Source organism: Oryctolagus cuniculus, chromosome 2 (genome assembly GCF_051225735.1).
Source record: "Oryctolagus cuniculus isolate XC-2025 breed Fujian yellow rabbit chromosome 2, ASM5122573v1, whole genome shotgun sequence".
Lineage (NCBI taxonomy): Eukaryota > Metazoa > Chordata > Mammalia > Lagomorpha > Leporidae > Oryctolagus > Oryctolagus cuniculus.
This window is the reverse complement of record NC_142868.1, coordinates 176,976,924-176,990,861: the sequence shown is the minus strand read 5'-3', so window position 1 is coordinate 176,990,861 and position 13,938 is coordinate 176,976,924. Positions and strand designations below refer to the sequence as shown.

Here is a 13,938-nt window from a genome sequence, read left to right as displayed (position 1 = left end):
GCAAGGAAAGCAACAGAAGATGGCCCAAGTCCTTGGGCCTATGGCACCCACAAGGGAGACCTAGAAGAAGCTCCTGGTTCCTGGCTTTGGCCTGGCCCAGCCCTGGTCATTGGGACCATTTGGGGAGTGAACCAGAGGATGGAAGATCTCTCTCTATGTCTCTCCCTCTCTCCAACTTTGCCTCGCAAATAAACAAAAACACAAATCTTTACAAAAAAGCACAGAAAAATTTACAAGCCTTACTAGGAAAAAAAAAAGCAGAGGGACGTTAACTTAGGCATTAGCAAGGTTAAAGAGATATCATTAAGAAAACAAGAAAATCTGGATCAGGAGAAAATGTTCATGGCATATATATCAGAAAAAAGGACTTGTATTCAGAATATGTAAAGAAGAGATAAATAATGAGTGAAAAATAATCCATGAAAACAATCAAAAGATCTGAATGGATACTTTACTGAAGAACATGGAAGTACAGGCAATGATCAACATGAAAACATGTCCCAAACCATAAGTCACCAGTGATACAGAAATTAATAGCATACTGAAAAGTCACCATAGACTTTAGAAAGCCTAAAATTGGAAAGAGGAGAGTAATTGTGAGAAAATAAAGCAGCCAGAACCTTCACAACATTGTGGTGGATACACAAAATGGTACAGACATATCAGTAAACAGTGGCAATAAGTTTTCCTAAACTTCTCTTTAAAAATGTCTTAAACATTTCCTAAAAAGGTAAACATCCACATACCATATGATCCAGCCATTCCAGTCCCAAGAATTCACCCAAGAGAAATGAAAGTGCTATGTTCATGCAAAGCTGTGTAGATAAAAGCTCAACACAGGCTTCCACTCAACAGCAAAAACTGGAAACAACCCAAACTCTGTCACAAGGTGAATGAATATACACATTGTGACATAATATAACCATAAAATAAAGCACTACTCAGTAATAAAAAGGAATGAATTATTGATAGACACAACATGAATAAATCTCAAAAAACAAAAATACCGAGAGAAACCAATCAAAACAGTACACAGCATATTGTCCATTTATATAAAATCCTAGAAATGCAAATTAATGTACCATGACAGAAATTCTGTGGTTACTCACAAATGTGGATGTAGGGAGCAATGCATTAAAAAGAGTTATAAGGAAACCTTTGGGGGTGATAGAAATATATATTGAGTATAGTGATGTTTCACATGTGTAAAAACCAAGGCATGGGGCACCGGTTCTGTCCCGGTTGCTCCTCTTCCAGTCCGGCTCTCTGCTGTTGCCCGGGAATGCAGGGGAGGATGTCCCAAGTCCTTGAACCCTGCACCCACATGGGAGACCAGGAGGAAGCACCTGGCTCCTGACTTCGGACCAGCGCAGTGCACCAGCTATAGCGGCCATTTGGGGGGTGAACCAATGGAAAAAAAGGAAGACCTTTCTCTCTGTCTCTCTCTCTCACTGTCTAACTCTGCCTGTCCCAAAAAAAAAAAAAAAAAAAAACAAAAAAAAAAAAACACCTCACCAAGGTATACAGGTTATGTTCAGTTATTGTATGTCAGTTACAACTAAAGTTATGCATCAACTTATGCATCAACAACTCTTTTTTTTTTAACCCCATCAGGTTAATAAGTAGCTAGATTTCACTCACTTCCTCTTCTGTACAACTAGCTATCTCCTGTCCTTGTGCCAGTTTTCAACCTCACCAGCGCTGTAAGAGCTCCCATTGCAATAAATCCTCATTCACCCTTGGTATTGGCAAGCTTCTTATTTGTATCCGTCTAGAGAGTGGAAAGGGCAACTCCCTGTGGTATTAATTTGTTTCCCTGATTACTGTGAAGATTGAGTATCTTTCAATATGTTTCTTCCCCATTCACCGTTCCCTGTCTGGTGAAATGAATACTTATATCTTACACCCATTTGTCCACTGTGTTGTCTTTTATTTATTGATTTGTAGGAATTCTTCCCCTACCCTGGACATTTGTCTTTTGTTGGTTGTGTTACCACTATCTTCTCCCACTCAGGTGTATCCTCTTTGTTTTTACAGTGTCTACTGATGAACAGATATCCTCCACTTCACACAGATAGAAATGTATTACAAACAATTATCAGCTTAACTTTTAGAAGCTGAGCCAAATGTTCATCTTTATTTTCAGATACTTATTTATTTGTTAAAGAGCAAGCATCCGTGTCTGCTGGCTTACTCCTCAAGTGCCCACAATGGATGAGTGTGTTGGCCAAAGGTGGGAGCCAAGAACACAATCCAGGTGTCCCATGTAGCAGCCAGGAACACAATTACTTGAGCTATCACTACTACTTCCCAGGATTATATTAGCAGGAAGCTGGAGACAGGAACTGGAGCCAGGCACGAAGCCAGGTACTCCAATATGGGATGAGGGCATCTTAATAGCGGGGCTAAACACCTACTCTCATGTGTTAATTGTTATAGGAACTTAATAGAAGAAACATTGTGAGACTTTCTAAAAAATAGAACATTTATTTGTGATTCACATTTTTCTAAAACACTGATTTAAATTTTTTATAGTTCTAAATAATATTTTTAAGAAGCCTGGTATTCATAGCCAAATTCTGTGATGGAATTGCAAAGAGATATTTTTAAGTGTTTGTTGGGAAATAATGCTGATATTTCTAAAAACAGGTAATAATCTCATTAAAGCCAAGTATTTAATTTCCCTCCATTTCTCCTCCCTACTCACACCCCTAAATAGAGTCCCTACTTTGGAGAAAGACAAAAATATGTAAAACATTTGCTTTAAAAAAGTTTTACAAAACTATCTTTGCAGCAATACTGATACATACAGACATTTCCTTTTCTCTTTTTTTTTTTTAAATTTAGCTCCTATGTCCTCTACCTGTAAGACGGTAAAACAGGGTGAGTTGTATAACATGTAGTACAGCAGCGCACTGTAGCACTGTAGCATAGTAAGTGACAGTGCAGTGAATAGAATTTTCTACTTGACCCAGAGATGATAGATTAATGATTCTGATTTATCCTGGAACAATTGCACTGTAACAGTCACAGAGATCTCCTTGTCCTGCTCTGTTCAACATTTCATCGCAGTTGTAGAAGAAGTTGTTGAAATGAAAATGAAGATCCTTTTCAAGTCTTTCAGCATTTTGAATAATAAAAATACAGGAATAACCATTAACCAACAGATGGTACAATTAAGATTCTAAATGACCTCAAAACCAAGAAGATGGGGGCCAGCAGTGTGGCACAGCAGGTTAATGCCCTGGCCTGAGGTGCTGGCATCCCATATGGGCGCCAGTTCGAGACCTGGCTGCTCCACTTCTGATCCAGCTCTCTGCTGTGGCCTAGAAAGCAGTGGAAGATGGCCCAGGTCCTTGGGCCCCTGCACCCGCATGGGAGACTCAGAAGAAGCTCCTGGCTCCTGGCTCCTGGCTTTGGATTGGTGCAGCTCTGGCCATTGCGGCCAGTTGAGGAGTGAACCAGCGGATGAAAGACCTCTGTGTGTGTGTGTGTGTGTGTGTAACTCTGACTTTCAAATAAATAAATAAATCTTAAAAAAAAAAAAAAAAGAAGATGGAATTTTACAGAGGAAACTGGAAATCTGCCTTCCCATCTGAAAGTGAAGTGTGCACGTCCCAGGAGTGGGTCTGCCTGGGTAAATCCCATTTTGTAAGTATGCCTTACTTGACTTCCTGTTGAAAAGGAGGCAAACTAAGATTCCTCCCGATCCAAACAGTCTCCTTGGCAGTGAGACGTTGCTGTACAAAGCTGCTGTCGATTGACCCCCAGGGGGTCTTCTGTGTTCAATTCTAGGGACACATTGACACCATCCGCGGTGTCTGGAGATGGCTGTTTGAGTGTCAGTACCTGGCTGCAGTGGCAAGCACCCCCGCTCACCAGCAGGCTCTCCTGGTGTGCATTCCTATCCACCTGGAGGTGGTGACTTTTTCTAACTGGCCAAATGTGCCATACTGGCGGGGGGCTGTCCACTGAGGAGTACAAGGAGGGTGGAAAAGCCCTTCTGGGAAGCAGAATTGGCACCATAGAGATGCTAACTGGAAGGCAGACTAAGGGGTCTACATCAGACCCCACCCTTGCAGCTTTTCCAGAATAATCTTGGTCAGAAATAGCTGGGATTTAACCATCTCTGGTCCCAAAATGGGCTCTGTAACCCTATGTCTCCCTATTTATCTGACCCTCAAGGTTTTGCTCCTGTGAAGAAAACCAGACTTTAGCCTGTACTTTTACCAAAGAGAGAGTGAGAGAGATTTTGATTCAAGACCTTTCTGTGAGCCTAGAAACATCCAAATCTACACCGTCCGCTTCAGTAGCCACTGGCCACAGGTGACTACTGATTCTCAACATGCTCCTTGTGACTAAGAAGTTGAAATCCAATTTTTTATCCCGTTTTCATTTGTTTGCATCTCAATGCAAATATCCACAAGCAGCAAGTGGCTGCCCCATTGGACAACATAGACAAAGGAGCTGCTGAGGGCACGAATTACTGAGGAAAGTTGGACAAGAGCACCATTCCGTGGAAATAGCCATGTAGGGGAGGTTGGTTGTCAAGAGTGGCCCCGTACAGCCCCTGAATGCAGCAGGCCTGGGCACCTTGGACCTGCTGTGCTCTCCCTCGACGGTTGGTCTTTTTCAGCCTCACATTTTCAACCACCAGACCACTGAGACACTTCCTGCTGGGCACAGGATCCAAAACAGCAGTTTCCATGAACCCCACACAGACAGGTACAGGGGCTGCCCTGATGGCCCTACCTGCAGGATGTGCTCAGCCCAGCCTGCAACAATAGGAGATTTTGTTTGCATTTTGCTTTCAATCAGCTAAGAGACAGGAAGCCGCGTTCAATCGTTCCCCACCCAGAACTGATGCACACAGCTCTCTCCTGGCTGGTGCTTTTCCAAACAATGGACATAAATCTGATGTAATGTAGCAGAACACGACAAGGGATGGCTTCCCCTTAACAAATACTCATTTGAAGCGGTGCCCACACCCTGCACGAGAAGCGATCCATTTCCCACCACAGTGTTCCTGCAACACCCATTACGATTCCACAGCTCGAATGAAAACTATCAGAGCCTGAAGCCTGGGCCTGCCACTCTCTCTTCCAACAAGGAGCGGGGAAGGGGGGTGGGGAAGAGGCCCTGGCCCTCTCGCGCATGCATGTTTAATTACACTGCTCAACACGTGGAGAGGCATTTGTCCACTCGAGTGGAGCGAATAAGGCACTTAACTGCTCTTTTGTGTAAAGAAACTTGAGCAAAACCACTTTCACCTCAGTGCTTTGGGGAGAGAGATGAGAGGGAAGAGAAAGAGAGAGGGAGAAATGGATGGGAGAGAAGGAGGGGAGCAGTAGGCAGAGAGAGAGGCAAGAGACAGAGCATTTTGTGCACGTACAAATTAACCCAAGCTGGGAGAATATGAAAGGCCTATTTCATATTTATTTATTTGAAAGTCAGAGCTACAGAGAGAAGGGGTGGAGGGAGAGACTGATGGTTGCAATGGTCAAGGCTGGGCCAGGCTGAAGCCAGAAGCTTCTTCTGGGTCTCCCACATGGGTGCATGGGCCTACATACTTGGGCCATCTTCCACTGCTTTTTCCAGGGCATTAGCAGGGAGCTGGATTGGAAGTGGAGCAGCCAGGACTCGAACCAGCACCAATACGGGATGCTGGGGTTGCAGGCAGTGGCTCTATCCGCTATGCCGCCACGCAGGCTCCCACAGGGCTAATTCCAAAGCCCAGCTGTGTGAGAGGGTCTGAGTGTAAGAACAGACAGAAGTGTCAGATTTCACAGGTGGAATTTAGCAACCGTCTCTGCTTCTGAATCAGGCTTTGTGGCCTGAAAGCTCTTTAGGAGGTTCACGGCCCTGAGAAAGGCCACCCTCAGGGGAAGAGTATGCACAGCTCAGCTTGCAGAAGGGGAAACTGAGGCTCGTGAGCAAACAGGAGAAGCTTGGGCTGTGTTTGGAGTAGACTGCTGTCCTACCCCCAGCTTCAGGGCTGGTGGTCTGGCCTGAAAGCAGGGCGATGTCACTATCCTCGCCGCCGAGGGGCACCTGCTTCCTGCTTAATCAAGCTGAGAAGGTGGAGGGTGAATGAGTGCTCCTCACCCTCTGAAAGAAGCCACAAAGGGCCACAGGAGAGGGAGAAGAGAGAGAAGCCCCTCTCGTGGTTTCTGACTTTCTATAGAAAGCTGTGAAGCTCCCCAGGCCTAGAGCAGGTGCCAAGGAAATAAGCACTCAGGACACAGCCGTCCACCTCCTGCTGGTGGCTGGATTCAGCTGGAGGCCAACTGCCCCGAGAGAGGCAGCTTGGCAGCAGAGACCCAGACGCTACGCACTGGGGTCCACAGTCAGGACACCCCGCCTCTACGCACTGGGGTCCACAGTCAGGACACCCCGCCTCTACCCACTGGGGTCCACAGTCAGGACACCCCACCCTCTACCCACTGGGCTCCACAGTCAGGACACCCCACCCTCTACCCACTGGGCTCCACAGTCAGGACACCTCACCGTCTACCCACTGGGGCTCCACAGTCAGGACACCCCACCCTCTACCCACTGGGCTCCACAGTCAGGACACCCCACCATCTACCCACTGGGCTCCACAGTCAGGACACCCCACCCTCTACCCACTGGGCTCCACAGTCAGGGCACCCCACCCTCTACCCACTGGGCTCCACAGTCAGGACACCCCACCCTCTACCCACTGGGCTCCACAGTCAGGGCACCCCACCCTCTACCCACTGGGCTCCACAGTCAGGACACCCCACCCTCTACCCACTGGGCTCCACAGTCAGGGTACCCCACCCTCTACCCACTGGGCTCCACAGTCAGGACACCCCACCATCTACCCACTGGGGCTCCACAGTCAAGACACCCCACCCTCTACCCACTGGGGCTCCACAGTCAGGACACCCCACCATCTACCCTCTGGGGCTCCACAGTCAGGACACCCCACCCTCTACCCACTGGGCTCCACAGTCAGGACACCCCACCATCTACCCACTGGGCTCCACAGTCAGGACACCCCACCCTCTACCCACTGGGCTCCACAGTCAGGATACCCTACCCTCCCCTCTTCCTTCTGGGACTCGTGGCCTAAGGGGACTCAGAGCTCCCTGGACACCCCGGGTGGTGACAGAGAACACCTGCCTGGCAGCAGGGATCTGTGCTGCTCCACTAAAGTGTCTGAGCTGTGGACAAGTCGCTCCTGCCTCCAGCCTCCGTCTCTCCACCTGGAACAACAAGAGGCTGGACTTACCCACTGTACTGCTTCATGTGTTGAACTCAGACTAAGGGACTTACCCACCCTAAAAGCTACTGTTGGGCAGATAGTAACACAGGAACCCACTGACCGTTTTATTCCTTTTAATGACATTTAGGTGGATTCTCCTTACGCTTCCTCAAAGGTCTGTGAGATGTATCACTCGATGATGCTAAAGGCACAGAAAGCTCTCTGGGAGACCATCCATTGTAGTCCATGGACATGGTAGAACACTCTGGGCCCCACACATCTCCAGTGGACTCCACAGCCAGTAGAACACTCTTTCTGGGTTCTACAAGTCTTGAGTCTACCTTCTGCTGCAGCCTACACCCAGCACAGAGCACTCCTCCCAGGTTCTACAGCTCCCGAGCAGACTGTCCGTTGTAGCCTTTGGACACGGCAGAGTAACATTTCTGGGTTCTAGAACTATATGTGTCTCAGGAACACCAACAGTTAATATTTCTGGGCATAGATTTATTTTTTCACCCATGAAGAAGGGATGTGCTTCCCACTTAGCAGATTCATGTTTTCTTGGAATCGGATTAGGTTTAGGAGGTCGGGGCCTGCCATGATCAAGTTAAATTGTTGTGTCACACAGGTTCCTCATTCAGACAGAGACCACAGGCAGGACCCAGGCTCCAAGCTTCTCACTTCCCAAAGGCATTCACCAGAGAGAACAGGCCCTGGCGTCCTTTTTCCATACATTTTTCTTTCTTTTTTAAAAAGGTTATTTGCAGCTGAGGATTCATTTAGATAATCCATTTGTTCTTTAAAGGATTTGCTCTTAGCCTACTGTCTCAGGTTTCATTGTATGGGAGATAAAGAAAAATAGACAATGGCTGGGATAAAGACAGAGGGACCACACAGAGAAAGGCAGGATGACAGGGAGTCTCAACCAGAGAGGCTGAGAGACAGAGAGCGCAGGCCAGGGACAGCAGTCAGGGGAGACAGACACTGAGGCAGAGGATGGAGGAGAGGCCAAGATACAGAGATGAGAGCCAGGGAGGACACCCATTCTCATGTGCTTCCAGCACCCATGGGCCACAATCACCACGCGTGCCTACCCTCAGATGTGGCTACCAACGCACAGCAGGAAGACAGAACACAATCGCTGTGACTTCCAGGTGGAGCTCTCAAAAGATCCCCACCCCAAAGCACTGCCTCTGGCCATGGCACAGGGGAGAGACAGGTATGGCAGGGCCTCTGGGCCTCTGACTGTGACCTCAGGAATCCCAATCTGGCCACTCTGGGCATCTCAGGCTGGGTGGAGGTCACATTGGCAACGGGTCTATGGGGAGCAACCTGGACTAGACTAAGTTACTGGAATTAAGACTTATTCTATGCATCTGCTCTCCCACAATATGGCGCTGGGAGAGGAGAAAACAGCTTCTACGCAGCTGCCTCTTGCCAACTTGAGTGATGACCTCCAGGAGCTGATCCTGCTCCTGATTGGAGGAGAGCAGCATACTCGGCGTGTGGGCAGCCGAGTTGGGATTGGTGGAAGAGGACTATAAAGGAGGAGAGAGACAACATGCACCAGGAACATCTAAGGGGGAACATCTATCTGAAGGAACACCCGTGCAGCCCCCGAGAGAGCCGGCCGGCGGTGTGCCGCTCCCCCGCGGAAGTGGGGAAAGTGGCCAGGGGGAACCGCCCTTCCACGGAGGTGGAAGGATGGCAGCCAACCCAGGAAGAACCAGCAGCAAACCCGGGGAGGGCCGAGCAGACGAAAGAACAGCGCAGGGTCCTGTGTCGTTCCTCCACGAAGACGGGGAGCGACATAATGGTGCTGTGACTCGGATATGAAGCCTAGGCAGGGTTCAGGGTCGCTCCTCCATGAAGAGGGGGAGCGACATAATGGTGCCGTGACTCGGATATGAAGCCTAGGCAGGGTTTAGTGTCATTTCTCCATGAAGAGGGGGAGCGACATAATGGTGCCGTGACTTGGATAGGAAACTTAGGAGGGAAGAAACGGGAAGAAGTGGAAAATACCGGAGAGAGAGACTAGCAAAGAGCCTAGGGAAAAGCCGGACAGAAAAGGTGCCGGAAGAAGCTATCGAAAGCCTAGGCATAGACTCGGATACGGACTGTGGGAAAGAAGTTAGGATTTAAAGTGAAAGCAAGAAGAAACTTAGACTCAGATACGGACTGCAGGTTGAAAGTGAAAGTGAAACCTATAAGAAACTTAGACTTGGATACGGACTGTGGGGAGAGGCCAGGAGAAATGAGGGAGGAATATTGTTGGAAGAAAACTTAGGGAAACATACCAGGTAGAGAAAAATGTTAGGGAGGATGAAGCCGCGAGTGCAGGCCGAGGCGGAGACGTAAGCCAGCTTGGAATTCTTCAAGTCAGCCCGGGGAGCAAAAGGTGAAAATCTGGAACCTGAGGCAGAGACGTGGGCCGCCAGGTTGGAATTCGCCAGGTTAGTCCGGGGAACTTGGACTGAATACCGGTGGTGGCGGAAACGTAAGCTACGCTGTGTGACTTGCGGAAGCCGCCGTGTGCAGAGAGAGCACGGGGTGTGAGTAGATAGGGAACGTGGGGCTAGCGCAAGGCCGTGGTGCGGATGCGAAGGGCATGGAGACCGCGGAGTGTGCGCGCGAAGCCGAGCCGCGCAGAGCCGGGAGCCCGCCGCAGGGCAGGCGCCGGGAAGCCGCGCAGATGAGAGAAGTGCGGGCTGAAGCGGCGCAGAGCCGGGAAGCCGCCGCGGGGCGACAAGCCACCGAGAAGCAGCCTCGGGGCGGGCGCCGGGAAGCCGCAGGGATAAGAGAAACAGAAGTTTAGAAGTAAAATGAGAGAAATAGGAATGCTGGCAGATAGAAGTAAAATAGGAAAGATAGGAATGCCCGGAGGTAGAGAAATAGAGAAAAATAAGGCCTCCCCTCAACATGGCAATGAGAGAGCTTGGATTCGGTCTGCATAATTAGGGAGGTGGTGAGTACCTGCGGGCAGCTAGCAGCTTATGCGCCGCAGGTCACCGAAGACAGGCACGAATTAACATCAATAAGTCTCCCCACAATACCGCAATGAGAAGGCTTGGATTCGGTCTGCCTTATTAGTAAGACGATAAGCACCTGTAGGCGGCTGCAGGTCACCAAAGACAGGCATGTTATCAACACCAATAAGTCTCCCCACAATACGGCAATGAGAAGGCTTGGATTCAGTTTGCCTGATAGGGCTTGTAAGCACCTGCAGGCAGTTCTAGCAGAGCAGAGCGTGCGCTGCAGGGCACCGAATACAGGCATGCATCAGCGCCTAAAAACCTCCTCACAACATGGCGAAGAGAGGACCCGGATTCGGTTTGCCTGATTGATAGGGCTTGTAAGCACCTGTGGGCAACTCTAGCAAGCAGAGCAGAGTGTGTGCCGCGGGGCACCGAAGACAGGCACATATCAACGCCAAAAATAAAAAGAAAGGGGGATCTGTGGGGAGCAACCTGGACTAGACTAAGTTACTGGAATTAAGACTTATTCTATGCATCTGCTCTCCCACAATATGGCGCTGGGAGAGGAGAAAACAGCTTCTACGCAGCTGCCTCTTGCCAACTTGAGTGATGACCTCCAGGAGCTGATCCTGCTCCTGATTGGAGGAGAGCAGCATACTCGGCGTGTGGGCAGCCGAGTTGGGATTGGTGGAAGAGGACTATAAAGGAGGAGAGAGACAACATGCACCAGGAACATCTAAGGGGGAACATCTATCTGAAGGAACACCCGTGCAGCCCCCGAGAGAGCCGGCCGGCGGTGTGCCGCTCCCCCGCGGAAGTGGGGAAAGTGGCCAGGGGGAACCGCCCTTCCAGGGAGGTGGAAGGATGGCAGCCAACCCGGGAAGAACCAGCAGCAAACCCGGGGAGGGCCGAGCAGACGAAAGAACAGCGCAGGGTCCTGTGTCGTTCCTCCACAAAGACGGGGAGCGACAGGGTCCAACCCTGGACTGGGAGTCTGATTCTAGTTTTGCCGATGGCTTCTCCCACTGTGGCCTGGGGGTGCCAGGGGTGAGGAGAGAGAGCCAGTAGTGCCAGCAGCCCAGCTAAAGGAGCCATCCCCCCCAGGAGCTCAGGGATACATGACAGTGGCTCCCAGGGAGGCCCAGATCAACTTTCTTGTTCTGAGATTTTTTTTGAAAGAAAGCTTCTATGGAACACGTAAGGTCACATCTCTGGGAACCGGGACAGTGTGTGTACATGGGAGGGGAAAGTCTTCAAATATAAGAGTTAGGGGCAGGCACTGGGCCTGTGTTAAGCTGCCTAATGGGATGCCCATATCCCATTTCCACATACTGGAATGCCTGGTTCAATCCTGGCTCTATTCCAGATTCCAGTTTACTGCTAAGTGCACACCCTGGGAGGTAGCAGTGATGGCCCAAGAAGTTGGGTCCCTACCACCCACATGGGAGAACCCCATCAAGTTCCTGGTTCATTGCTTCAGCCCGGCATGGCAGACATTGAAGGCATCTGGGGAGTGAAGCAGCAGATGGGATCAATCCATTTCTCTCTTCCTCCCCTCCCCCAACCATCTCTCTGCATCTCAAATAGAACACAAACAACCAAGAACTTTTCTGTAGTACCTATGTGAAAGAGCAGCACAAGAGAGCATGAACTTCAAGCACAATTGTGTCAATGTGCGTGCCGGTGTGGGCGGGGCGGCAGCGTGAGAATCAGAAGGGGAGTGGAGAAGAGCAGGGTGAGGAGAGACGGGCATGTGGTCAGGAGAACCCTCGACCTTCCCCCTACCTGGACTGCATTCCAGAACAGGTGAGGCGGTCAGTGAGCCATGGCAAGTCCTAAGCCCACTTGGGGAACGTGACCTGGCTGAGGGAGCAGGCAAGGGTTCCAAGGCAGTGCAGGGGGAGACAGTCCCTGGGCTATAGCGAGGTGCCCAGGCCAGGCCACCAGTCACAGCAACCAGCCTATTCAGAAAGCCTCTGGCCTGCATGTGTCCCACAGGCAATGCCATCTGAAAGCCTCTTCAGTTCCCGAGAGGAAGCTGGGGCTACGGGAGATGAAGCTTAGTGAGGAAGCTCAGCAGGTTGGCAGCAGCTCCTGGCTACAGATAAGACTGGGGAGAAGACAGAGTGGTTGACTAAGAGGACTGGGGCCCCCAGTCCAATGGCTTGGGAGCCCATGACCTCTCCTGCCTTGTGCCCTTGGGGGGAAGATACTGCAGCTCCTGTAGGCAGACATGCGCTCATTAATGATGGAGACAACGGCTCTGTGCGTCTTTGGTGCATAGGCATGATGGGATCTAGCTTAGTCCTTGAGCTGAGTGGGAGTTCCTGGCAGGTCCTGAACCACAGGCAGAGGAGGTGGGCACGGCAGGGCTGACCCAGCCTTCAGCCAAGGGCCCAGTGCTGGTGGAAGGGCTGTTCCTTTCAAGGTCATGGACACTCTCAGTTCCAAAGGTCCCTGAGGGCTTATTTGGTGGACAAGGATGTTGACCCCAGAGGCCTGGCCCTCTTTTGGTCCAATAATGTAGAAGCAACCCATTGTCTGAACCACAGCCTCAGGACGAGGTAAGGAGGGTAAGGGGCACTCTTTGCTCCCTTTTATCTGAACATTCCAGGTTACAAGGGGCTGGGAGTTCCCCTGGGGTGCCTTATTCCTCTGTTTTCATTATGAAGACAAGGAAGCAAGGCTTGGCTGAGCTTTCCTGGTTGTTGACTTTGCAGATTAGTGAGCTTTCCATGCACCCTGCAGCCTCCCACCATATCACAATATATATCTTGTTCCTTTTCAGAAAGATTTGTACAAAGCAAAAAGTAGTGCATAATCGAGGAAGGTCCCCTGAGAACTCTGGATCAAGACAGAGAGAGACAGCCCAGAGCCACTAGGACCCCAATCAGTGCTTCCAACCAGTGGTTCTGGAAAGTGCTGGTGCTCTCAGGTCAGCCGATTCCTTTGTTTTGGTCTTCTCAGGGCCTTTATGTACAAATCTGAATCATGAGTCTCCAAGGAGGGAAAAGGAGGAGGCAACATTTGTTCAAATATTTGATCAAAGAAACTTTATATCAATGAGTTCCCAGCAACAACGCCCAGAATTTATGTTCTGGGTATCCTGATTTAGAAATACTTGTTCAAGAAACAGAGTCCCGGGGCTGGCATTGTAGTGTAATGGGTTAAGCCGCTGCCTGCAATGCCGGTATCCCATATGGGCACTGGTTTAATTCTCAGATGTTCTGTTTCTGATCCAGCTCCCTGCTAATGGCCTGGGAAAGCAGTGGAAGATGGCCCAAGTGCATGGGCCCCTGCACCCACATGGGAGACCTGAATGAAGCTTTTGGCTCCTGGCTTTGGCTGGGCCCAGCCCCGGCCATTGTGGCCATTCACAGAATGAATCAGCAGATGGAAGATCTCTCTCTCTCTCTCTCTCTCTTTCTCTCTGTGTGTGTGTGTGTGTCTGTCTGTCTGTCTGCAACTCTGCCTTTCAAATAAATAAAATAAATCTTAAAAAGAAGGAAAATAAATTGAGTTCCAGGGGTGGTAAGAAATTAACAGTCTTCTCTGGATTCTGTTCTAACATCTGTGTGGTCTTAGGCTTTCTCACCAGGCTAAGCTTTGAGGGGTTGAGATGTGCTCACCCTGACTTCTTCCAAAGATTGAGCAGTGGTGGCATGGACCAGCCCACTTGAAGACCTCTTCCTGGCTTTCTCATGGGAAAGAGGTGATTCCAGGAAACAATAG

General features: G+C 49.9%; 1 protein-coding gene across 2 annotated transcripts in view; it reads right to left on the bottom strand.

The window, feature by feature from the left end:
• LOC100346950 (calpain-13) overlaps positions 1-13,938 on the bottom strand; it is a 137,717-nt gene that overhangs the window by 66,044 nt on the left and 57,735 nt on the right. Inside the window, exon 1 of one of the 2 annotated variants that reach the window (XR_016229505.1) lies at positions 747-853. The exons of the other annotated variant lie outside the window; for it this stretch is intronic. The gene's annotated coding sequence lies outside the window, so the exon portion shown is untranslated. Of the gene's footprint in view, positions 1-746; positions 854-13,938 lie in introns of those variants that run through there. 2 annotated transcript variants of the gene reach the window in all.